The sequence below is a fragment of the Schistocerca piceifrons genome, chromosome 8 (assembly GCF_021461385.2).
Source record: "Schistocerca piceifrons isolate TAMUIC-IGC-003096 chromosome 8, iqSchPice1.1, whole genome shotgun sequence".
Lineage (NCBI taxonomy): Eukaryota > Metazoa > Arthropoda > Insecta > Orthoptera > Acrididae > Schistocerca > Schistocerca piceifrons.
In genome coordinates, this window is record NC_060145.1 from 220,215,852 (window position 1) to 220,239,403 (window position 23,552).

The 23,552-nt window shown below is 44.1% G+C and overlaps 1 non-coding gene and 1 pseudogene across 1 annotated transcript; one reads left to right on the forward strand and one right to left on the reverse strand.

Moving 5' to 3' along the window:
- The first annotated feature begins 15,242 nt into the window (after positions 1-15,242).
- LOC124712661 lies at positions 15,243-15,360 on the forward strand (annotated as a pseudogene).
- Positions 15,361-18,126: 2,766 nt separating this feature from the next.
- Positions 18,127-18,201, reverse strand: Trnat-ugu. Its single transcript has one exon. It is a non-coding gene; the product is annotated as a tRNA-Thr (tRNA).
- Positions 18,202-23,552: the final 5,351 nt, after the last annotated feature.

A 23,552-nucleotide genomic window follows, 5' to 3' on the forward strand; every position in this document is an offset into this window, starting at 1 on the left:
TAGGCCGGGCCACCGGCCACATCGGCCGTGACACCTGCGTTACGTCGCTTCCCGTGGTCTGGCAGAGCACTTGATGGAATTACAGGCCTAGCGTTCCCCCTATCCCCTGCCCCCTCACCTGCTCCTATCCTACCCGAGTGATGTCCAGGTGTTACAGTACTCACCCAGCTGAAAATGAGGGAAACTGAATTTTGATTTTTAAATTGTTACTGACCCCTGCTTATTTAAAACCCGTTTACACAAGCATATAATTAAGGAATTTTATTAGTTTTCCACTGTTCGTTTTGAAACGTCCCCTTAGAAAAATTAATGAATTACTGTGCTGATAAACCTCTTTGTTATTTGATTTTCAAACAGCTAAGCAGAACTGAACGCACTCAGACATTTCTCTCTTTATTTATTCTGATCAACACTAATCTGACACACAATATTTTTAGCGCAACGCAGTCTGACTTTCAATAATCCCTACAAAAGAATGGCTCTGACTAACAATAACCTATACCTTTCATGAATCACTTACCGCACAAAAAACTACTGCATAACAGCGAGCGCCAATACTGCCAGCTAAACAAAAGATTCTAACTACTGAAGGCACTAACTACTGATAGGCATAGTTAGCAAATGAAAGATTTTGATAGAGAACACACAATGTATTTACCTTAATAATGTTCAAAAGTCATCATATATATATCAGTTCATGACATCCAGTCTTACAAATTTACTCTGTCTGATGGACACACGTCCAGATCATCCGCTCTCAAAACTCCGCCATCTCACTCCCCACATCCACCACTGCTGGCGGCTCACCTCCAACTCCGCAACGCTACGCGCTGTTCACATCCAACTGCCCAACACTACAATAGCGAATATTCCAGCAATGCCAACCAGCCACAGACTGCGCACAGCACAGTCAGTGATTTTCATACAGAGTGCTACGTGACGTTACCAACATAAAAACCTAAACAGCCTACTTACAGTTTCTGTAACTTGCCTTTATATTTGGTTGTTAAGATAGCACTGTTCTAGCTCTCTTCTCACGGCGCCATCTGCTGTGAGCGGCGCACTCTAGCTGTACTTCTCTTGAGCTCCAATACCCAGTATTATACAGGGTGTTACAAAAAGGTACGGCCAAACTTTCAGGAAACATTCCTCACAAACAAATAAAGAAAAGTTGTTATGTGGACATGTGTCCGGAAACGCTTAATTTCCATGTTAGAACTCATTTTAGTTTCGTCAGTATGTACTGTACTTCGTCGATTCACCGCCAGTTGGCCGAATTGAAGGAAGGTAATGTTGACTTCGGTGCTTGTGTTGACATGCGACTCATTGCTCTACAGTACTAGCATCACGCACATCAGTACGTAGCATCAACAGGTTAGTGTTCATCACCTACGCTCAATGGAGCACGTTATCATGGTTTCATACGGGATACTCTACCTGTGCTGCTAGAACATGTGCCTTTACACGTACAATACAACATGTGGTTCATGCACGATGGAGCTCCTGCGCATTTCAGTCGAAGTGTTCGTACGCTTCTCAACAACAGATTCGGTGACCGATGGATTGGTAGAGGCGGACCAATTCCATGGCCTCCACGCTCTCCTGACCTCAACCCTCTTGACTTTCATTTATGGGAGCATTTGAAAGCTCTTGTCTGCGCAAACCCGGTACCAAATGTAGAGACTCTTCGTACTCGTATTGTGGACGGCTGTGATACAATACGCCATTCTCCAGGGCTGCATCAGCGCATCAGGGATTCCATGCGACGGAGGGTGGATGCATGTATCCTCGCTAACGGAGGACATTTTGAACATTTCCTGTAACACAGTGTTTGAAGTCACGCTGGTACGTTCTGTTGCTGTATGTTTCCATTCCATGATTAATGTGATTTGAAGAGAAGTAATAAAATGAGCTCTAACATGGAAAGCAAGCGTTTCCGGACACATGTCCACATAACGTATTTTCTTTCTTTGTGTGTGAGGAATGTTTCCTGAAAGTTTGGCCGTACCTTTTTGTAACACCCTGTATGCGCGGCCAGAACATGTATAACGGCATCTCTTACATGTTTTCGTTTTGTGGTGCTTTTCAAAAATGGTTCAAATGGCTCTGAGCACTATGGGACTTAACTGCTGAGGTCATCAGTCCCCTAGAATTTAGAACTACTTAAACCTAACTAACCTAAGGACATCACACACATCCATGCCCGAGGCAGGATTCGAACCTGCGACCGTAGCGGTCCCGCGGTTCCGGACTGAAGCGCCTAGAACCGCACGGCCACTCCGGCCGATGGTGCTTTTCTGTAGGCCAGATCGCCTTTTTGGTGTGTCGTAGATGGCGTCGTTTATTCAACGAGGTAATCTGCTGGCTTCTTATTTTGTAGTATGAGCAGATTATTCACCTAGAATGCAGTTTTGGGTATCCTTCACTTTATTTTAATAGGACACTGCACGAAACTCTTAAAAACTTGACAAGGGCAACTACCTCAGACCTTTTATGTACACTGAAGCGCCAAGGAAACTGGTATAGGCATACGTAATCAAATACAGAGATATGTAAACAGGAAAAATACGGCGCTGCGGTCGGCAACGTCTCCGAGGTAGCGATTAAGGGGGAATTTCTCGTACGGCAATTTCGCGAGTGTGCCGTGAATATTATGAATCCGGTAACACATCAAATCTCCAACATTGTCTAAAAAGATCCTGTAAAAACGGGACTAACGCCGACGGAATAGAATCGTTAAACTTCAGAGAAAGGCAACCCTTCCGCAAATTGCTGCAGATTCCAATGCTGAGTGTTGGCTTGCAAATCATTCACCGAAACTTCATCGATATAAGCTTTTGAAGTCGAAGGCCCACTCATGTACCCTTTATGACTGCATGACACAAAGCTTTATGTCTCGCCTGGGCGCGTCAACACCGACATTGGACTCTTAGTAACTGGAAACATGTTGTCTGGCCGGACGAGTCTCGTTTCAAATTGTATCGAGGGAATTGACGTGTAGAGATATGATGAGAATCTCATGAATCCAGGAGCCAGAATGTCAGCAGGGGACTGTTCAAGTTGGTACAGGTTCTGTAATAGTGTGGGGCGGGTGCAGCTGGAGTGATATGGGATCCCTGATATATCTACATACGACTGTGACATGTGACACGTACTTAAGCAATCTGTCTGATCACCTGCAACCATTCACGTCCATTGTACATTCAGACGCACTTGGGCAGTTCCAGAAGGACAATGCGACACTCCACACGTCCAGAATTGGTACAGAGTGGCTCCAGGAACACACTTCTGAGTTTAAACACTTCCGCTGGCCACCAAACTCCCCAGACATGAACATTATTGAGCATATCTGGAATGCCTTGCAACGTGCTGTTCAGAAGAGATTTCCACCCCATCGAATTGTTACGGATTTATGGACAGCCCTGCGGGATTCATGATGTCAATTCCCTCCAGTACTACTACAGACATTAATCGAGTCCAAACCACGTCGTTTTGCGGCACTTCTGCGTGCACGCGGAGGCCCTACACGATATTAGGCAGGTGTAGCAATTTCTTTGGCTCTTCAGTGTATTTTAAATGTGACTTCCCTTGTACTCAGTGCTATTTTATATCAAAAAGTTGTTTGAAAAAATTCTGTTTCGTGTATTGGTGTCTTTGATGGACAAATCAGTTACTGGCTTCTGAATACTTTCGGCTATTATATCACGTTTTTTTTTTATTTTGAAGAGGCACCACGCAGTGTTCTTAAAATATTGACAAAAGTGTTTGCCTACTAAAGCATCTGCATGGAGGGCAGCCTATGTGTTTAACATTTGTTGTGGCAAATAAATTGGTTTCAGTATTTTCTTTGGTAGGTCAAAGTTCTACTAAATAGGAGTCACTCCATTTTAAGAAAAGATTATATTTTCTTTGTAGTGTAATCTGAAGATACCAAAACGCGTTATTGGCAAAATATAAATTAATAAAGCCATTTTTCAGCCAAGATTGTTTATCTACAAAACAAGAAACTGAATGGCTCCATTCTGCCTGCAACTGTAAATATTTTTGTTTATTTTCTTACTTTTGTACAATATCGCCCTTAGATAATTTTCAAATACCTTGTTAAAAATGTTTCTGAAAAACAATAATCGGAATTTAGTACCTCATTTTTAGATGAATTTGAAAGAAGTTGTTAAACAGAATGTGTCTCACGCCAGACGCCAGTAACAATATACTAGATATGTTTCTTAGCTTTTTCACTATCGAAGTACCTTTGACGGCCAATGTTGTCAATGTGAACGGAAGGTCTCGTTACAAAGAACGTATGACAATGATACTCGGCATTTTTACAAAGACTACAGAAGTAGGTGTCACAAGGTATTCCTTATCTATGAAATATCGTCCATCTAGAGTTAGGATCAATGGGTAATTTTAATGACACGTCAGCTATTGGAGCGTATAATCTACCAATTACGATGAAATAATAAAATATGTTAATACAAAGAATTTACATACTGAAACTACAATATCTTGAGGCTAATGTACACTACTTTCGTACGTTTCAACCAAACAAAAGCTCAGATAATGTACGGAAAAACATTAACGCGAAAGTCCTGTCGACAAAAATATGGTCTACCAGGTAAGGAATAGTTAATGAAATTGTACCAACAAATAACTGAGTGCATGGAGTGCATGCACTAGGACTGAATGATACGAACATTTGTCTTAAATGCTGGTTAGTGGACACTTTCATACATCAGTTTACATGCAATGTATGCCGTCATGTAAAGGAATACGTAACATTCCTAAGAAAAGGTCACTGGAGATATGTCATTACGAGTGGATTGACGACACCAGATGCTATAGACTTACAAATAATAATAATAAATAATAATAATAATAAAGGGTAATACCGTTATGTGGCTCTACGGTCACTTTGACAACTATGTGTTCAACAATAGACGATCGCACTCTGTTGAGGAGCACATATTTCACTTGAATTCTACAAAGTTTGCATTAGAAGAGACCATAAAACCAATTTTGGAAATAAGTTAAAAATAATTTTCCATAGGCAAAGAATAGGTTAATCTTATAATAAAATTGAAGCAGAACATAAATTCTGTTACAATAAATATTGAACGAACTTGAACTCAACATACTAACGACATTAACACCCTCGATTCAATGTACGGAAGGCATCCATCGAGCAGTTGGCACTAACGTTACCTCAACCCACATAATCATGCCGACCCCATAGAAGGTAACTAGACGTGCTGCGATTCCTAGATGAGACCAATTTCCGTTCTTTAGGTTACGTGAACAACCAGATTTATAATTATTGAGAAAATAGCAGACCTAATACAATTCAACAGCTTCTGTTACACATCTGCAAAATAACAATGCTAGTAAAATGAACATGACCACGAAGCCTACCTCGTAGATAAGAAGTTCTCATGTTCATAAGGTAATCATATACTTTTAGTTGTAAATTATAATTATTCCTGTTATTCCTAGGGACGAATCTGCTGTAGGTGATTAAAGGGTGTAATTAAGTAAGTGGTTAATAACGTTCGTCAGTCTCGCTTGTACCCTCAAGAAAAAATTAAAAGAGACATATCTTCAACAGTAACGGTAAAATACCATGTAGCAGTTTAACAGGTCTCAGCAAGCAGGTTTTTTTTTTGTTTTTGCAATATATGCAACAGTTCAGATCAACGTGGATCTTGAGCTGCGCCAAAATCAAAACATTCAACTGGAGCGGAAACAAACACCGTTTACTTTAATTAAACCTCGACAAGTGTGTCTCTTTTGCCAACTCCGTCTGCAGCTACTTAATATATCCACAAAATCTCCAACAACTAACCACGAAAATACGCAACTAGCCACAACACCTGAGAAAAGCCTGTAGAACTGCAGACTCGAGCACAGAAAAGTTACTTGAGAATTATTGTAAGTCTCCTGTACAGGAAGAATAATTTTGTCTCTTTCTAATTTCTGCATTCAGAAACGTATAACACTTTCGACCGCTACCTCTACCATAGATCCTCAAGAACCCGCAGGAAGTGGGACTTCCATGATTTCGTGAGCTTCAAGGAATTCCCTACGCTGTTTAAATTTTCAGACTATTTGCCAGTCCGATCTGGTTTTCGGTTCAACCAAGGTCACTGTAATTCGTCCTTCCCTTTGTCCTTTCTCTTGGAAGATCTGCCTCTTAGCAGGAATTCTCGCTTTAATTTCTCCCAATAAATGTTACGTTATTTGCTGGAACTATGTACTTTTTCTAACGGTATTCACCTTGTTAAAATAGGAGGACAGTTATGAAATGTATGTCAATGAATGGAGCGAAACTGTTGCCAAAAATAGAAGGAAAATGTGCTAAAAATGACAATAGAGTCTGTCGAGGAAGTACAGTTTTCCATCCCTGGCGACGCAAAAAAATTTCCTTGCCATATCAGTATATTACAGTTTTCACAATCTTTCGAATACTATTCCGAAAAAGTAAATATTTTTGTTAAAAACACATGGTGTTCTCAGTATCTTGGAACAGAGAGAGTTATTACCGTAAACCGTCAGGTATGTGTCACTGTCGTTCTGCGAATGTGGTTTCATTCTCTTGAAGTCCAGAAAAATCTTCTTGGAACCCTCACTCTGACGAGAAGAATTGTTTCAGGAACGCCGTATGTAACCTGTGTTAACAGTAAATAGTTCGTATCACTAGATGCCTCCACTTTTTGCATTATGTTCTGTGGCGTTAGATATCAACCTACACCGCCGTGATGCATGGTAGTCTCTTCCGAAGAAGCGGTGACTTCATGTCGAGTTCGCTGTATGCATGTCTGGGTTGTCGAAACGGTACTTTGCGGTGTAGCACGTCACAAGTCCTTCCACGTTAGCCTCAAGAGGACCCCGCTGACTGAAGTTACCTCATCAGCTGAGCATCTCCGCTTTCTGTCTCCGAGAAACGTACGAGGAATTGAGAACGTACCTGACATACAAACCCCTACATGTGAATTACGTTTGTAATAACAAATTCAAATTCTGTTGGGACACAATTAGAACCATAAGTTCTTGCAAAACATCACTTAAAAGCTTAAAGCACAGTGTTGTACCATAACAACAAACAGGCTCAAATTCCGAAGAACAAAACCGTTCCAACAGTAGTTAGTGAGCCTCCATCTGGTTTTTCGTGTATACATGAAAACAATTGTGGCACTTACATATATTTTTTGTCAATATGCTGAGCGAGCAAATGAAGTCTGCGTATGGAGCCATGTGAGGTGGAATCCTTCCAGGGTGTTGCTGAAATATTTTCTTTCATTTCTCTTTCGAAAACGAGAATAATACGGACTGTAAATTTTGCAGTTATCAGCTTTTATTTGGCTTAAACATAAGAATAATAGCACGTCTGTGCCTCGGAAGCAAAACAATGCCCAGAATTGCCCTCATCACTACTGCACAACTTCGGCTTGGCTGTCAATAAAAGATACTAAACAGATATGAGGTAGTCTTGTAGAGGACAGGAGTTCGCTATCAAAAGTATTTCACTTTGACCTTCAAAATAGGTGGTTGATTTCTACAGGCGTTTGCTTATTACTCAGTGCACACTTCCCTGGAACACTTTGGAAAGTGTAATATACCACAAAACCGCACATGAACAACGAAGTCGACGCAGAAAAATTAATACTTTACTGTAGTCTAGATTCTGTTGTGACTTAGAGAATTAGTAAAGACTACTTCGACAATTTCCATTGTATAACTGACGCCTTCGTTGTGACTGAAAATGGGTAGTACTGCTGAACATTATAAGCACAAGGAAAAAGGAAAGAGAGAAGGGTAGTATAAGACCTTAAACTTGCCATGTCACTTTTCTCGGGATGTTCTGACTGAAATAAAAACTGGAGACTAGCTACAGCCGTGCATTATATATGGTGTTAATAACCATTTCGAGTAGACATGCTACCAGAGAAAGCTGTTCTTATTATGGTATTTCTAGATATGGGGAAGATCTTCGCACACTACTTCTCATTGTGACGGGGAGCTACTGGCAAGGGAGGCAGCAAAATACACGACAGTTTGTTGTTGACTAAATTGCAATGTGATTTGCAGGATCTAAAGAATTCGAGGTGGTGCTTCCTATGAAAAATGCTTAGCACGAAAGAATCCAATGCCTGCACCCTGCGAATAGTGTCCAGTGAATGAGGCATACCGCATGTAACGTTTCTCCACGCATATCGACAGGAACACGACAGATCTCTGGGGACAGGCGCAACAGCAACAGCATACTCTGTCATCGTGAGTGATATGAAGGTATGCAGCAACGGTCTTGAGCTGAATGTGATTCCCTCCCAGATCGTGACTCCATTTCCACCACGATACTCAGGTTGCAGTATGTTTACGACATGACACGATAGTGCGCTTTTTCTTCATACCAGCTGATGCCCAAGGTCACTCGTTACGCTGATGTGGTACTCATTGTAAAACATCTCACTGATCTATACCTGCTGATGTCAGTCTTAATGTTCAGTCTGGCACGACTGTAAGACTTTGCCAGAAGCGCTGACAATGTCTGAAGACGTTGGAGGAGCAGCAGGCCTGATCATTTCAGTCATTTGGACCTTGTATCAAATCTGCGTGTTTGATACATTCCGTTACCAACACGAGGCACTCTAGCAACAATTTCCCTCGATATGTCGGCTTTCTAGCGTCGCACATCACATTTTAAGTGACTTCAATCGAAATCGCAAGGATTGTGACACTTTGATAAGTCTGAAGCAAACCAGATACTTTTCCACGTTCATAACCAGACAGGTGACGCTTTTGGAATCCTTTGAAAGGCTCAGACACTATACGTAACGATTTTCAGCAACATTTGCCCGCCCTCCCTCCTCTGCCACCTTCTTCTCAATCCTCCTCACCGTTTCCTAGTTTTGCTTAATTTTCGATGCTGCTTAATATGTTAATTTGTTAATTGAGATCGACACGACTTTACAGCTGAGTAAATGGTGAAAGTGTCAATAAGGCTTTTCTGGTATGATATCGGTGCGGCGCGTAAAACCGGCCCGTCGGACGCAACAATAATGATCCAGTGCGTCCACGCGCGTTAATAATATTGGGAAACGAGGAACGCCGTTCAAGCAGTGGCGCACGAACTAACCATTTCCTCCGATGTACCGACACTGGGCCAGTCAAACTTGTCGAAACCAGTTGAGAAAAAGGCCTTGTTGTGTGAAGCCGGTTTAGTGCGAGTGTGTGATATTGCCGTATTCGTTACCGGAGCATGTTGATCAAGCGTTCATTCGCACTGTGTCTTTTGTGAAAACAAAGCAGTTGTTTAAGGACAAATTACCAGGACGTGCTGTGCCAGCAAAAACCACCATACAAGAATTGATTGAAAAATGGCGACGTACAGGGTCGGTTCAAAACGCTCCCATGAACCACAACCTGTCTGCATACCTGAATTAAAGAGGCAGGTGCAGGAGACGGTGACAAGAAGTCCTCGTAAGCCAACCAGGAGACTGAGTCAAATGGTTCATGCTCGTGAGAGAACTTGCAGACGTGGACTGGCGTTAAAACTGGACCGGATAAGTGTTGTGCACGAACTGAAGGAGCATGACCTGCAGAGGAGAGTGAACTTCTGTTCATGGCTGATAAGAAATGTTGCCAGAGGTGTCTTGGACTCACTGAGGCTCATTATGGTCGATGAGGCGTGCTTCCACCTGTCTGTGGTATATAAATTCCCAAAACGACCGGTATTGGTCAACATAAAATACATCGGGTTCCACCAGGTACTCTTGCATGACGAGACGATTGGTGTTTTGTGTGCAATTTTCGCCACACGCGTAATGGGGCCCGTATTCTTTGAGACGACAGCGAAGAGTTACGTGTATCTGGGAATCCTGGAGGAGTTTTATTCAAACTTGACAGAAGAGTAGAGCCGGCCGGTGTGGCTGTGCGGTTCTAGGCGCTTCAGTTTGGAACCGCGTGACCGCTACGGTCGCAGGTTCGAATCGTGCCTCGGGCATGGATGTGTGTGATGTCCTTAGGTTAGTTAGGTTTAAGTAGTTCTAAGCTCTAGGGGACTGATGACCACAGATGTTAAGTCCCATAGTGCTCAGAGCCATTTTTAGAAGAGTAGAGCAAGTTAATGTTCATGTGTTGACTTTACGGGCCGCGTTTACGCACCGCACCCTTACTATTCAAATCGAGGAACAACACAGACTACAGAGTTGCATGAATTGACACAGCAACGAATTTTTTTTATTGTTTCATTTATGATCAATGATAAGCCGCAACAAACAACACGATAAACGCGAAATATATTCTTTACACTTTCGTTGCTTTGGCTTATCTGTAGTAACTAGAGTGGTTCGAAGTAGTAGCCGAAAAGACTAATAAAGCGTGTCCGTATTACAGAAAGGTAGAATTTATGGCTCTCTTGCTCATCACAGTCCGATACGAATCTCCTTCCGATTTACTTTCATTCAACTCTGCCCTCTTTCCACTTCAGTGTCCACCACTCTACTCCATTCTTCTTCTTCGTACTACTTCGCTCTCTTTTTCCCCTTTTCTTTTGCCCTTCCTCCTTTTTTTCGAGCTTAACAAAATTATTCCCCACGGAAAAGACTCCCAGAGCACACACACTGCCTGCCATACCCTAGGGCCTAGTTACATTACTATATTTTGTGGCTTTGATAATCTCCTGCATCACAGCTCATAGGTAGACAGACATAACGTTTTCCTGATAAATGAAGTACGATAATGTTATTTAATGTAGCACTGGAACAGACAGACTGTCAAATGGCCTCCCGCAACTACTTCATGCAGGCTGATTATTGAGCTAAGATATTATGACCACTGCCGACCAAGAGATCGAAGCCGCCTGGTGACTTTACACGCTCGGGACACTGTAAGGAATGACACTGTGGTGATTGGTAACTTACTATGTATCTACTTCAGTGTGTTAGTTGTTTTTCCTCTGCATCTAACAGTCTTCCCGCAAACATGTCACACAGTTAACTACCTGATACTTCCTGCACGGTCGTAACTACATCACTGAGTGGACAACGCCTGTCAGTATAGACAAGCTGTTTTGCGTCCACACATCCAAACCTAAACACCTAATCTGCTGCTTGGGGAAAAATAAGCATTAATGGCTTGCTCCAGTCAAATGTACTTGGATGTGCTAACCAACCTAAAAACATACTGCTTCTAATAGCTATAATTATTAGTCTGTAAAACAAATAAATACTCATGTGATGTTGTTCAGTACTCTGTTCTCAGTCACCAATAAAAACACCTAACACTTTGAATAAGCGACTTTAACAAAGGGAGGAGTGTTATGGCCTGCAAATGAGCACCTGTAAACGGCGAAGATGGCATTCTGTCCGCGTGATACTGTCGTGAGCATCTATGCAAAGTGACTGGAAGACTGTGAAACCGCAAGCGGGCGACAAGGTTCTAGACGATCACATCTCATAACGGTACATGGAGGGGTGTGTGGCAGGACAGGTGGCAGATCTGACGACAGAATAGAATGCTGGTGCAAACACAACTGTTGCAGCTTAATGTTAAATATGGGGCTCCACGCCAGACGACCCCGAGTTATTCCCCAAATTGGCCCAATGATGTCATCAATTACGATAGCAGTAGGCGCGGGATCAGCGAGATTTAGCAGTGGATGAGTGGAAAAGTGTCACCTGGTAGGATGAATCATGTTTCTTCTTACACTAGGGTCGACACGCCGTCATCCAGACACAGACTCATTCTGGTGGAGGCATATTATACTGTGCGAGACATTCACCTGGGCTTCCATGAGTAGTAATCGAAAGCACCAGCGGACTACGTGGATGTTACTGCGGACCACCTGCAGCCCTTAATGCTAGACGTCTTTCCTGACTGTGATAGCGTCTTTCAGCAGAACAGCTGCCCGTATCACAAGGCCTTAAGCTTGCTGCAGTGATTTGAAAAGCTGGGTGCGGACTGTGGGTATCACGTATGCTTGGAGAAATACAAGTTAAGTAAATCTGCTGCTTGTTGAATTAACTTGTTCGCGGATGAGTTCTGCTCGTGCCCTGTTTTCCTACAGTTTTCCCAGCAACCTGTAGGCCGCCTCTCCTTCCCGTCGTGTATGAAGTCGTGCACAACATGTACAGTCCTGGTTTTTAGTGCCGTCTGGATAATGTCCGGGTTTGCAAATACGACCGGTGTTTGAGAATTTTATGATTGGAGAGGAATTCTTTTTTTTTTAAGTTTTAAGCTATTTGTTCCACATTCCGGTTTTAAGCATTCTCTTACGACTATGCCCTCTCTCAACTGCCCTTTGAGTAAGCACTGACATCGATGGGAGGCGTGACTCCCAGTTCGGCCACACGTATTCACTTAGTCACACAACAGGGGGGGGGGGGGGGGGGTGTTCACGTTGTTTTCGCCTGTAACGAAACCCGTCTACCGGTTTCTAACAATTTTCTCTCTCGTCGTTTTTGGGTCTCGTCGTTTAGCAATGGGCAAAACCTGCAACAGAAATGTAAATTTTTGAAATTGTGTAATGACCTCAGTAATGAACGTGTTTGTTGCGCACTGTGTGCTGTGCTGTGTTGCATGTAGAAGACCAAGTCAAAACAGCTAAAAACAGGAGTGTTGTTAATGCTGCTGCCTCACGAAACATAAGAGAAATTAAATTTGCTTTACTTCATACCTATTGTCACAAATTTTTACATCAGACATTCGGTCTATAATCACCATACTCAGATCTGTTTCATAAAAACATGTCCTACTATACTGGAGCCACAGTGGCCATTATATACCGAAACCGGTGGTCTGATGACGTAAAAATTTGTGACCATAGACGTGGGGTAAGGGAAATTTATTCTATTTTCGGTCACTGTTCAACTAGCGACCATGTCGCAGCTTGTGAAATTAGAGAAATTTTTAAGTCCAAAGAGGCAGAAACACATAAAGAACATCTACATATACGAAAAAAATTTCACTGCTGCATTGTGCAGTCAATATATGAATGGAAGGAGACGTTTTCGCTGCTGTACTCCTGAGCGGCCTTAGTAGAAAACTTGGGCAGACGCCTTTCTAAAGGGTTAAGAGAGACTAAACAGCGCCACTTAACGCCCCCACCTGCGCTGGCCAAAGAGTTTCACTGGGGGAGCGCACTTCCTGTTTCCGCTGCAGTTACGAAAGTGCTTCTCAGCTGCCTGTCCAGCTGCGACAAGGGTCCGCATATGAAAGACCACAGGAGGTGGGAGGCAAAGCAGGTGAAAGCCAGCGCTAGTGTGTTGTAATGGAGGATCAGCTTACGTGTCGCAGGTGCAAGCAGTCGGCTGCCGCTTGCTGCTCACTTGGGCGCATAATTACGTGACTGTATCCAAAAGAAATGTCAAGTTTCCAAAGTCAACATTGTACTGTAACGGCAAGAATGTTGGAAAGAAGGTGCTAAAATATTTTGTGGATACACTGATCTGACGCAGGCGGGTAGGAAGGCTCGCGTATGGTAAGTGATCCAGTAAACACTGTCTACAAGCAACCAAACTCTCCGTGTTCTGGTCCTGATTGGCCAATTGAGAGCGACCGACCTCCGTGTCAGCCTCTGAAAATGGCGTCATCGCATGCCATCTGGAAGGGCTTGGGGTCAACACGCAACTCTCCCAGGCGTTGTTGGTGTTCTTGACCTCGGAACTTGGAGTCGCGACCCCTCACTCAAGTAGCTCCTCTTTTGGCATCACGGGACTGAGAGGACACCTTGCAGTTCCGGGAATCGAACTCGTGTCCTCTGCAGCCAGATCTGAGCTTCGGAGCGGGCGAAGAATCTATGGCTAAGCCGAAATGGATAAAGCGTACCGATCATCTTAAATAGAAACAGTCTCCTAAGTTGATAGCGGCTAGGAATCATGTCCATTTATTAGGTGTTTGAGTATTATGTGCGGCACTCGTATCAGAAATGAGAGGTTGGTCAGTGGAAAGTACCAAGTCGATGGACGATCTCACTTACAGACAAAAAGAAAAGGAGGAAAGTAGAAACTAAAGTCAAAAGTTGACGACTTGTCGCATGAAGGCCACATCAGCTGGGAAGAACGGGAACGTAATCTATAACGAAGAAACCAACGCGCCATTCTTTTGAAGCGTTTTCTGAAGGTTAGGAATCTGTAGCTCAAAATGGCTGTAGGAGTATCTGAACCTTTTTCATCCCGATTGTAGGTCATGATCGGCCGTAATGCTCAAAATGGCTGTACGAGTATCTGAACCTTGTTCATCCCGAATGTAGGTCATGATCGGCCGTAATGTGAGACAGGCGCAAAATCCATACAGCACGAGATAAGTTGACTCTGGTTCTAACCCTCTCTTAAGAAGTCGCTCAAGTCGAGCTTCCACTCGGCCGGTAACTCTCGGGGGGTGCAGGAAGCGGGCCGTGGAACACGTTGGGGGAGGCGATATTCTAAGTGTTGCGTGTATGAAACTGGGAATGAGAGATCTCAGTGCTCAGTTAAGTAGTACCGTCAGAGAAGGGCGTTGATCGTGTGGGCTTTGAAGTATGATTAACCGTTCTCCGCTCATCTAAGCGAGAGTTGAGGTTTTGTGGCGAGCACGTGCTCAGTCGCCACACGCTTTATATCAAACAATGGACCCAGTAGCTGGCTGTACGTGGAATTCAGTGAACGAAGCCTAAATGAAGCTAATAAATTATTTTTTGTGTTGGTGGAAATTACAGAGAGGTTTCATGCGTCACTTTTTCCCCTGTTGCCCTTAGACTGTTACCCTCCTTTATCGTTGCCAAGGTTAAAGGCAGACGCTCGAGAGAACCCATCTGGAAGTGGTGTTTGAACTTAAAGCGTGTGCGTGTTCTAGTCCTGTAGTCAGTGATCATGATGATTATGATGATGGTGACAGATATCGTTCGGCGTACTACGAGGCCAGTGCTGTTAAAAGTAAGTCATCAAATTTTCAATATGAATTAGACCAAAGCAGTTTTTTAAAAATCTCTCTCTCTCTCTCTCTCTCTCTCTCTCTCTCTCTCTCTCACACACACACACACACACACACACACACACACACACACACACTAGAACATGTATGAAATTGTCAGTTCTATTACAATTAATTACAAGAGAAAAGAAAGAATGATGATGTAAGCTAATACAGAAGAAATTGGCTGATCACTGAACTAATAAGGATATGCCAACACACTAAAGACTCCAAACTGAGAGTGTAGGATGGAGTTTTAAACTTCTTATTTTTTATTCTCTCTATTATTTAATGAAGGCAACTGCCTTACCGCAGTGAATACACCGGTTCCCGTGAGATCACCGAAGTTAAGCGGTGTCGGGCGTGGTCGGAACTTGGATGGGTGACCGTCCGGGCCGCCATGCGCTGTTGCCATTTTTCGGGGTGCACTCAACCTCGTGATGCCAATTGAGGAGCTACTCGACCGAATAGTAGCGGCTTCGGTCAAGAATACCATCATAACGACCGGGAGAGCGGTGTGCTGACCCCACGCCCCTCCTATCCACATCCTCCTCTGAGGCTGACACGGCGGTCGGATGGCCCCGGTAGGCCACTCGTGGCCTGAAGACGGAGTGCTTTTTTATTATTATTATTTAATGAGCGTTTTATTAATGTGATTGCGTATTACTATTAATTGATTTTTATTTATGGTTTGGTTTAGCAATTCCTTTTCACTGTTTGCTCCTGTTCAAAAATGTTCAAATGTGTGTGAAATCTTATGGGACTTAACTGCTAAGGTCATCGGTCCCTACGCTTACACACTACTTAACCTAAATTATCCCAAGGACAAACACACACCTATGCCCGAGGGAAGACTCGAACCTAGGCCAGGAAGAGCCGAATAGTCCATGACTGCAGTGCTTCAGACCACTCGGCTAATCCCGCGTGGCACTCCTGTTATTTAAGTCCTTTTAATTATGTTTGCGGTGGTTATGAAGTCTATACTGCTTACTGTTCTCCGTAAGTTAAAGAATACAGTAATACCATATGCGTTTCGCAGCAGCAGATATCGTTGAGTCTCCTTGCTGGAACTTCTCCACCTGAAATCGCTAAAGATAATTTATCGCACTCCGGAAATCGATTGGTACAGCCAAGTGCTATGCTGTGTCATATGTATGGAATGTGGCGTCCAACTTTAGTTCGCGAAATTATTTAGGTCGTCGGAGAAATATACTCGACGAATCCCAAAACCGTGTAAAACTGCAGGTTCGCATCATCAAACAACACAACACTTCCGAACGACTTGCGTCTTTATAATCACTGAATATTTCTTTTGAAATGATTAAGGGTTATGAACTCTACACACCTGATACTTCTTTTGTGCTTTTATATGTATTTATTTTCTTCCATACCATAAAACATAAATTACTGCCTTGATGGCGGCATCCAACAATCTCCTCTCAGTCCGACATAGAACATCTCTCTTCCATTGTCCAATATGGAATAATTATCTCTTTGCCGTAGCTTAATACAGTCTGTATATCTTTGTTATCGAGTTCGCACGTAGTTGCTTAAATTGTATTAATAGTCCGTCGCACTTTGAGATCCTGACGTAAACCTACCGCTACGCTCTCCATAGAATATGAGTGGTACTGTACTAAATTATGACGTTCCGTAATATGAACGCTACAGGTATGACAAACGGATGATTTCTCCCGCCGGAGCTAAACGCCATACGGAATGGTGCGTACTAAGATGTGTGAGTGGGACTTCGATCCGCCTGTGTGACCGGAAGGAGGAACGCCACGGACGTGCAGTGGGTTTTATCGCCTGAAACTTGTTGTCTCTCTCCTGCAGCTCCTCTTTTTCTCAGTGATGCGTCATTTTCTGGACCAACAGCGAGTTCACAGCCATTATCGGGATGGCACATTCGCATCACTGCCACCCTGGCTACAGCGTCAGCTTCCTCTTTTCCTTCTAACCCCTTGTGCCCAGGTACACAGCAGAATACCGCCGCATTTGCTGTCGCAGCGTAAGAAAAGCATCTCGTATATTCTACAAAACCTTGTCTCCTCACTACATTAATGAACGACTTGTAGAGTAATTACAGGCATCAGAGGAGATGAGAAACATCATCGCTTTGTCTCGTCGCATCTGTTCTAGTGCTTTAAAATTACGTACAGCCCAGCGTAAGCACTGTAAAAATATCTGGTAGGTGGATGACACGATCAGGAACCCAGTTTTTGGATTTCGGGATCTTTTCAGAAGTAGTTAGATTGTTGCAGGGCATCTATTAGTGGCGCAGGAGTACTGAAGATTTTATCGCAAATCAAAGCGACGTTAGCGACCGTCATTTAGACCGGTTTTGTAGCAAAACAGACAGTGCAGAAGAAAATCGGGATCAGTCAATAAACGACTTTCGGTAAATCTGCGGAAGATTTGGTCACGTAGTTTATCCCGGCCGCCACGCATCGCTAGGAGTGCTTGGATTACGGCCGCGACGGCGACTGGGATCCCGCGCGACACCACGAAAGCTCCGAGCACCAACGAAGGGAACGCACAACAGCAGTGTTGCCTGAGCCCGGCGGACGATTTCACGCCTACATACGAGAAGTGGCAGCACTTTGCGCCAGGCTGCAGAGGTGTTAAACGGCGCGGTTGCAGAAGCGCAGTGACCGCAGATGTGCGGGGTGAAAGCAGATCGGCCAGCCCCGATGGAGAAAGTGGCAGCGGAACAGTAAGGCCACCTCGCGCTGGTGGTGGCGGTGGCGGGGGCGGCGGGGGCTGGCGAGTCCACTTTCACTGACCACCGCCACCCGCGCCGGCCGCTCCGCAGTGATGGCGTTGGTTGGTGGCGTCAACTCGACCCCGGGGTCAAAGGCTCAACAGGAAGGACTCGTTTGGTTTCCCGTCGTCGTGTTGACTGCCGCTGAACACTTTGCACGAAGGACACTCCAGTGGTACAATAGGCAAAATCCCTTACAGTCGTCCCACGAACGGAGTGCCAAGCTACACTTATGATTGAAAAAATAAACTATAAGCACTTGCTTAATGGCGTTTTCGTCCACCAAGGGAAAGCAATACGGTAGTGATTCTGCGTCATGGATTCGACAAGTCCTTGCTAGAAATTAGAATTATATATTAATACCTTCAGCTGCTGACGGGAGTTGATATATATCAACATGGACTGGCGGAAATGTGTGCCCCGACCGGGACTCGAACCCGGGATCTCCTGCTTACATGGCAGACGCTCTATCCATCTGAGCCACCGAGGGCACAGAGGAGAGTGCGACTGCAGGGACTATCTCGTGTACGCCTCCCGCGAGACCCACATTCTCACCTTATATGTCCACAAACCGCATTCGTAGTGTCCCTACCCAACACACTCATTACTCGCGGAAGACGTTCTTACCAAGTCCCGTAAGAGTTCGGGTAATATGTGTGTATCCGTACAGAAGAAGATCATGGTCGGTATTGCCAGAACTATACAGGGTGAAAATTATTTAAAACGACAAACTCTGGGAGGTTGTAGGGGACATCAAAACAAATATCTTTCCCTAATGTCATTTTTTCCTATGAGGATTATTTAAACCGGTGGAGGCCGTATTACGCTCTTCAGTTGTTAGAGGCCATATTACGATCTTCAGTCGTTAGAGAGCGTATTACGCTCTTCAGTTGTAGGCAACTGCTGTCCATCAGTGTAGTAGTGCATTGTCTCTGTTTACTAATGGAGCGATACACCTGGAGTGAGTACACTGATATGGTTGGTGCGTACTACGTAGCGCACCACAACGGACGAGCTGCACAGCGGGTTTGTCAACAACAATATCCTAATCGCCGTATCCCGCATCATACAACCTTTGCTGCTGTGTACCAACGTCCGCGTGAGACTGGCTCATTTAGCAGGTTACCTGGACAGGGACGCCGTCGTACGGTAAGAAAGCTGAAATTTGAGGAAGCTGTCTTGCAGCGTGTGGAGCGGGATCCTTCAGTCAGCACTATGGGGACGAATCAGACGAATGTAAGAACAGTCCTTCGAGAGCAATTCTTACGTTCATTTCGCTTACAGCGTGTCCACAACCTGGAACCAGTTGATTATCCACCCAGAGCCCAATTTTCGCAGTGGTACCTGGAACAGTGTGAAATGCATCCTACAATTCCATCCTCTGTGTTATTTACCGATGAAGCAACGTTCGGGCGTGATGGAGTCTTCAACATGCACAATTCGCATGTTAGGAGTGAGGATAACTCACATGCCACAGTTACTAGCGCTCATCAAGTGCGGTTCTTCGTTAATGTGTGGGTCGGTGTTGTTGGGACTGTTTAATTCGGCCGTATCTGCTACCTAGGCCATTAAATGGCTGGAACTATTACAATTTTCTCGCCAGAGCATTGCCAGAATTGCTGGAAGACATCCCGCTCCCTACAAGACAACGCATGTGGTTCCAACATGACGGGGCGACGGCACATTTCAGTCGTCGTGTGAGTCGATTCTTGGTCCGACGGTTCCCAAAAACGTGAATTGGCAGGGCTGGTCCTGTACCATGGACTGCTCGATACCCAGATATGTCCCATCTGGACTTTTTTGTGTGGGGAGAGATGCTCAACCTTGTTTACGCAACTCCTATTGCATCAAAAGAGGATCTGGTTGCCCGGATAGTAGCAGCAGCAGGAACAATTCAGGATGCTCCTGGGGTTTTTGCCCGTGTCAGACAGAACATGATCTGACAGTGTAACTTTTGTTTACGTGTCAACGGAGGCATTTTCGAAAATCTACTGTAATTAAAATTGGGTTGTGTTAATGTGTTGTCTCTTGGTCATAAAAAAAATGGAAAAGTGTTTGTTGGTTTAATTAATTTGCCACCAGAGAAATCTTCCTCTACCAGTTTAAATACTCCTCATAGGAAAAAAATGACATAAGGGAAAAACATTTGTTTTGATGTCCCCTACAACCTCTCAGAGTTTGACGATTTAAATACTTTTCACCCTGTATACTTATATGGATATGGTGTCTGCTCTTTCGGATACTGGGATAAGTTTTCGCTGGAGGCCGCGGTTTTCGAGTGATTCAAGAAAAACGTACAAAAGTGATCTTCAAACGCACCTCCACTCCACGGTCATCCTTTATGTCAGGATTTCTAGTGTGTTGCTCGTGGCACTCCCTCCTACCACTATACAAAAATTTCCGACTACACCAACTATTCCCGATATGTGACCTTTACTGGTCTCAGTTGATTCGGCTATTACGCCACCTGCATAGTCGGTTATTTCGTTACCGTTATTAATTTAAATGTGCCTGTTATGGTGATAAAGGAAAAACGACTTTTGTACACGTTACAGTAAAACTAATTACGTTGACAGTTCGATCCAAACTTACCCATTACAAGCACAGTAGTTTCATAGCCTGATGGCCTGACCAATACAACGACGTAGTTGTTTATTTTATGCTCTTAAAATTTACAGAATTGTTAGGTACAGTTTACAGAAACGACGGTTTTGCAGTTTGTAAGTGCTCGACTAAGCTTGTGGCGCAATAAAGCCAGTCAATGAAGCGCAAAATAGGTCGATTGCAGGAAATAATTCGTACAGTCGCAGACTTTTGTACAGTGGTAGGAGGATTTGGTATGAACAACATACTAGGAATCCTAACCGATGAAGAATGAGTGTGGGAGTGGGGCTGCATTTGAAGGTCACTTTTCTACGCTTTTCTTGAATACGGTAACTCGAAAACTACGGCTACTATCCAAAAATTATTCCAGTACAGAATTTAACTACATTAAATTTCCTACAAACAGCTCATGTTCATTTTTCCTTTAAGACTAACAGTCTGCACATAACGACAATGCATAACACTCCCTTTGGCTGCGCGCAAAGTTGCTTTAACACCTGAAGATTTCTCTCCGTTCCGAAATTCTTCAATCCAATCCGACAATGGATCCGATATTCCGCACGCTCGTATTTTGTTCACCACGCAGCAGTGCGAAACTGTATTGGACGCCTTCCGGAAGTGAATGAAAAGGGTATATATCTGAGAGACGGTATCTACTGCTCTTTGGCTCTCGTGGACGAACGGACTGATAATTCGTCGTAATATCAGAATTACCGCCAAAACGGAAAATACCATATTTTTCTCTGTTACAGCGAGGAGCTTGAGAAATAATTTGCTTCAAAACTTGCGAAAATATTGAAATTAACAAAGCCGTAAAGAAATAAGATTCACATCGTACACAAAGAGGTGACGTCACTAAGAGCTAGTGTTCCAAAATCAACTTCACCCGGTACAAGGACCGAGCGAGGTGGCGCACCTGATGGCACACTGGACTTGCATTTGGGAGGACAACGGTTCAAACCCGCTTCCGGCCATCCTGATTTAGGTTCTCCGTGATTTCCCTAAATCGTTTCAGGTAAATGCCGGGATGGTTCCTTTGAAACATCACGGCCGACTTCCTTCCCTAATCCGATGACACTGATGACCTCTCTGTTTGGTCCTCTTTCCCCCAAATCAACCAACTATCCAACGAGTGCAAGGTGAGCATAAAGCCACAGACGAAGAAATCACAATTATTAGTAGCAATAAAACGTAGCACGGGATGTAATTATGGCACTGTGTCGGTCGTGAAGAGAGAACATAAACATCGTGTTGAGCTTGTGACGTCACTTCATTCCATTTACTGTACCTGAGACAATGAAGAGTGTGGATATGTAACAGGGACCTATACAGTTATGAATCTTTTTGACTTTAACTGAAAAACTGCCCATGGCAGCTATGCAGATAGTTAGACTACTGCGATTTACTAGCCAGTTTTGGAGTTCAGTAGTGGCAGGGATTCCGTGCTCGACCTTCCGCAACGGCCGCCCGACAAATTCGCCAGTTGCGGTCGCCTACAACGTAGCTAGCGGAATGTGACGCGCTTACCTGATACACTGCGACGATAGCTCGGCGTGGCATGTGACGTAACGTTACCAGGGAAACCGCGGAAGGCGACAGTTGACGTTTCTACAACAGGACAATAGCGTTACGTCACAGCCCGGAGACAGGCGCGCTACGAAAACTTGACGAGACGGACTATATCAGCCTAATCTTGAAATTCCGAAAAAGTACAGCTCAATGGTTATGGCAACGTTACTGGTTATTCTTTTACTGCTGGGTCGTAATATTGAGTAAGACTTTAGGATAATGTGCAGAGCGCAGAAGGTGGAGAGACGGCCAACTGACAGTGAGTCATATCCGGAACCAATTCGCGCGGCGCGTTAATGACCGTTAGTCTCTGCTGCACGTCTGTCTCGGTGTAGTTTTTTCGCAGTTTTCCCAGCGTGCTGAGGCAAATTTCCGGCCAGGGCCGCTTTTACGCACAGTCTATCTAGGCTGTAGCCTTGAGTTGAGCAGCACGGACGGGTCCATACCAAAACCATTTAAATTAAGGCTATGCCTACGTTTCAGCACTGTGGTATGAGCCCTCTTATAATCTTAAAAGGCGTATACCTAATTACTTTGTACGAGCGTGTCCTGCTGAATTTTTTAGCGGACAGCTGATATGAATTAAGTCAGCATTCATGGCTCAAAACTTCGCACGCACTCCCTCAGGTCACATTCCCAATGGATCCCGCGCAAACACTTGGCACTTTAGTTGTCATTTGTTTTAAAAAGAAATGCGTAACGGAAATGCGGCAGTTTGAAGTAAGTTCGATTACGCTGGAACCCGATTCGCTCATCGTCTCATGTCATCCGTCCGTCTTCCAGATGCATACATTTTTTTACTTCCTGCCCCCAGATGCTGATTCTGAAACTCTTGACGCTGGGGAAAACGACTTTTGAAATAACTTTATTCGTTGTGGAGAACATTTTAAGATCCTCAGCGCGACGTGACAGCAGAAATATCGAAAGTCAAATTAAGATTTTTTAAGGAAAATACTATGTATTTATATAAAAGATACTTCTGTGGTCGTAATATGTTGCGAGATCAGAAAGTATGTTACCCATACCATCCCACGCTAACACGATTGCGAAGTAGGAGTGGCAAATTCTCGGGAGACAGAAGATCTTCTGGGTTTCCTGCACGAAGAGTTCCACTGCGGTACGAATAAAAGGTGTGTCACAGTGTGCGACTGAAGTGGTGTGGCAACTGAAAACGTCCTCCAAAGTAGAAGCACGTGGAACATTACGATTCTTGAGGGCAAATCGTCTAAACTGCACAGAGATACGCCGTGAAATGCTGGCGGTATTACGCATCCAGCCGTACTGAAATTATGCCAACAATCTGATCAAGGCCGCGCAGATGTGGGCGATGGTGATCTGGAAGCCCAGATATTGCACCCTGAGATTGGCATCTTTCGGCATTCGAAAATAACTTTTTTGGGGGGTAGGGGCCAAGAAATTTTCCTACAATGAGGACGTTTCTCGAATGGTTCCGTGAGCAAGGAGAGGATTTCTGTCGTCGACGGCCTGAACGGTTGGTAGGAGGTTTCGACGGTTGTTTACAGAGACTCGGCGACTATGTTGAAAATAGTGTCGTTCACGTGTGTGTCAGTTTGAAATGTAGTTCAGCATTCCATGTAAGTTACTTGTTCTGTCGTAATATTGTCTCCTCTTACTTTTGTCGGCAACGGCCTTGCCGCAGTGGATACAC